Source organism: Meriones unguiculatus, chromosome 9 (genome assembly GCF_030254825.1).
Source record: "Meriones unguiculatus strain TT.TT164.6M chromosome 9, Bangor_MerUng_6.1, whole genome shotgun sequence".
Lineage (NCBI taxonomy): Eukaryota > Metazoa > Chordata > Mammalia > Rodentia > Muridae > Meriones > Meriones unguiculatus.
In genome coordinates this window covers 31,028,244-31,031,739 of record NC_083357.1, presented here as the reverse complement: position 1 = coordinate 31,031,739, position 3,496 = coordinate 31,028,244, and the positions used below count along the sequence as shown (strand labels likewise).

Genomic DNA, 3,496 nt, shown 5'->3' with positions numbered 1-3,496 from the left:
TGGTGTTTAACGGCAGCCTTCGGCAGACTGCTCTTCATTGCTTCCAGGCTGCTTTGCTTCTTTCCCACTAAGTTCCTTTCCTAGTTGCAATGGCTTCAGCACTAAGAAAGTGGCGGAAGGTGGTCATTTTCCCAAGCAGACTTTATAGAGGATAGCTTCCACTGTGTGGTGTTTCCTCACAGTCACATCGAAGTTGGAAGAAAGAATCAAGGTGCAGACCCCTCTTTTTTAATTAATTACTTAATTAAATTAGGATTTTTTGTTGTTTTTTGTTTGTTTGTTTGTTTTTTGTAGCTAGACTGGTTCTGACCTCTCAGTCCTGTTTCAGCTTCCTAAGTTCCTGAGTACTGCAATTACAAGTATGTATCACCATGGCCAACTCCTAATGATGATTTATTTTGTTTTATTTTATTTTATGTTATGTTATTTTAATTAAGAGTGTTCTAGAGGGCTGGCCAGCACAGCAGAGATGGTTTCTTGGAATGCAATGGCAATACTCTTTTCAAAACATTCTAAGCCACTCATAGTTTGAATTCAAAGACAGCAACAAAACCCGAGTATATTTGTTTCATGAGCAATTGAAGGAAGTTGAGGAATTAATGTACAGCCTAAATTTTTGGTATTGATAAGAATAATGATTGCCAGAAGCTTAAGCAAACTATTCATGGATCCTAAGCATCCACAATGCCAAGGATTTCTGCCTTTTAAAGCTACCCAGCATGTCAAACTATCTTGCTTTAAGCAACGTGTATTTTAAAGCAATTACATTAAATGGCTGAGATACAAACACATATCTTAAAGTGAATATCCCTGCAGGGCAGAACACTCCTAATCAGGTAACTTTTATATGGAACTATACACAAAAATCAATGATTAAATTGATTGGTTTAGGTTCCATTGATCTGCACGGAATCAGATTATTTAAGAACATAGGTGCTCCTCGCTCGCCAGTGCCAGCCTACATCTCTGCCACCAGCAGAAATGCTTCAACTAACCACAGTCCTTCCCCAGATGAGATCAGCATCTCAGGCACTGGCTCTTTGTCTCACTCTGGCCTATGACAAAGAAGTAAAATTTGGTGCAGATGCTGGAGCCTTAAGGCTTCAAGGTGTAGAGCTTTTCATTGATGCTGTGACTGTCACAATGGAGCCAAAGGGAAGAACAGTAAGTATTGAACAGAGCTGGGGAAGTCCCAAAGTAACAAAAGATGGAGTCATTGTTGCAAAGTCAATTGATTTAAAGGATAAATGCAAAAATATCGGAGCTAAACTGGTTCAGGATGTTGCCAATGACCACTGCTACAGTTCTAGTTCAAGAAGATCAGCAAAAGGGGGCTAATTCAGTTGCAAATCTGGAAAGGTGTGATGTTGGCTGTTGATACTGTGATTGCTGAACTTAAAAAAAATGTAAAGTCATGAAAACCCCTGAAAAAAATTGCTCAGGTTGCTAGTTTCTGCAAATGGATGCAAAAACATTGGAAATGTTGCTGATGTAATGAAAAAGGTTGGAAGAAAGGGTGTCATCACAGTGAATGACAGAAAACTACTGAATTAAAATGTATTGAAGGCATAAAGTTTGAAATAAAGGATATATTTCTCCATATGTTATTAACACATCAAAAGGCCAAAAATGTGAATTCCAACATGCCTATGATCTGTTGAGTGAAGAGTTCTGTAGATTCCTAGTGTCCAGTCCATTGTACCTGCTCTTGAAATTGCCAATGCTCATCAAAAGCCCTTGGTTGTAATTGCTGAAGACATTGATGAAGCTCTAAGCACACTGGTTTTGAACAGGCTAAAAGTTGGTCTTCAGTTTGTAGCACCGAAAGCTGCAGGGTTTGGGGACAATAGGAAGACCAGCTTGAAGATATGGCTGGTGCGATATTTGGAGAAGAGGGGTTGAATCTAAATTTTGCAGGTGTTCAAGCTCATGACTTAGGAAAAGTTGAACAGGTCATTGTTGCCAAAGATGATGCCATGCTTTTGAAAGGAAAAGGGCACAAAGCTCAAATTGAAAACATATTTAAGAAATCACTGAGCAGCTAGACATCACAACTAGCAAATATGAAAAGGAAAAGCCAAGCGAGTGACTTGTTAAACTTTTAGGTGGAGTAGCTGTGCTGAAGGTTGGAGGGACAAGTGACACTGAAGTGAGTGAGAAGAAAGACTAGTTACTAATGCTCTCGATGCTAGGGAGAGATGCTAGGGTTGAAGAAGGCATTGTTGAGGAGGGGGCTGCTTTTCTGCTTGGATGCATCCCAGCCTTGGATTCATGAAAGCCTGCTAATGATGACCAGAAAATAGATATAAAAATTATTAAAAGAGCACTCAAAATTCCTGCAATGACTATGGCTAAGAGTGCAGGTATTGAAGGCTCTTTGATACCTGAGAAAGTTCCCCAGAGGTTGGTTATGATGCTATGCTGGGAGATTCTCTGAACATGGTAGAAAAGGGAGTGACTTCCCAAACAAAGGTAGTAAGAGCTGCTTTCCTGGATGCTGCTTGGGGTGGCCTCCTTGCTAACTACAACTGAAGCTGTAGTCACACCACTTCTTAAGAAAAGAAAGACCCTGGAATGGGCACAATGGGTGAAGTGGGAAGGGGTAAGGGAGGTGGTGTGTTCCAACTCCTAGAATAGTGCTTTGTGCTTATCAATGAACTGTGAAGAGAAGCTCAAGGCAGGTTCCTCACCAATAACTTCAGAGAATTCACCTGAAGAAAATGACTGAAGAGAAGGCTGATCACTGTAACCATCAGTTACTGGTGTCCATTGACCATATATAACGGTTTACTGCTGTCATTGTCTGTGCCCAAGATAATTTATTTCGTATCTTTGAATAAAGACATTTGTACATTCCTGATACTGGATGCAAGAGCCATAGGCCAGTGTCACTCTTTCAACTTAAATCACCAAGGCATTTCTACTGTTCTGTTACCTTCAGGACCATAGTGCTGTGTCACCACATGAAGCTCAGAAGCAGGCTTTCTGTGGAGAGTGAGAATAATTGCATACAAAGTAGAGAAATATCTAATTATGTGACAACCTTTGTGTAGTAAAATTTTGTTTAAAGTTCAAAACCAAAGACAAAATAAAACCAACCAAACACAAAAAAACATAGCTGCAAACATATTCGTGAGACACTGGTGGCAGGAGATATCATTGAAGCTGGGTGGGGACTGAGGTATGGGGGCTTTGCCAGTTAGGAAGCATGGATCTGTACAGATAACTGTGGTCTCCACAGGTCACTTCTCAATATGCACCCAAAATCTAGAATTTTATGTTAAATATCTTCATTTCAAAGTTTCAGTTGAGAAAGATTGGAGACAAATCACCATTGTGAATTGTACACCAAGCTAGAAAAAAGGAAGAAGCTCTTTAATGGTGGAAAATAGAAAGTTGGGAGTGCTGGCACAGAGTGACAAAAAATCCTGAAACTTCCAAAGGAGGGTCAAGAGTCCAAGGCTATTCTGGGTTACCATTGAGATACTGTCTCAAA

At 40.1% G+C, this 3,496-nt stretch overlaps 1 pseudogene; it reads left to right on the top strand.

The window, feature by feature from the left end:
• The first annotated feature begins 578 nt into the window (after nt 1-578).
• Nucleotides 579-2,637, top strand: LOC110555073 (60 kDa heat shock protein, mitochondrial-like; annotated as a pseudogene).
• Nucleotides 2,638-3,496: the final 859 nt, after the last annotated feature.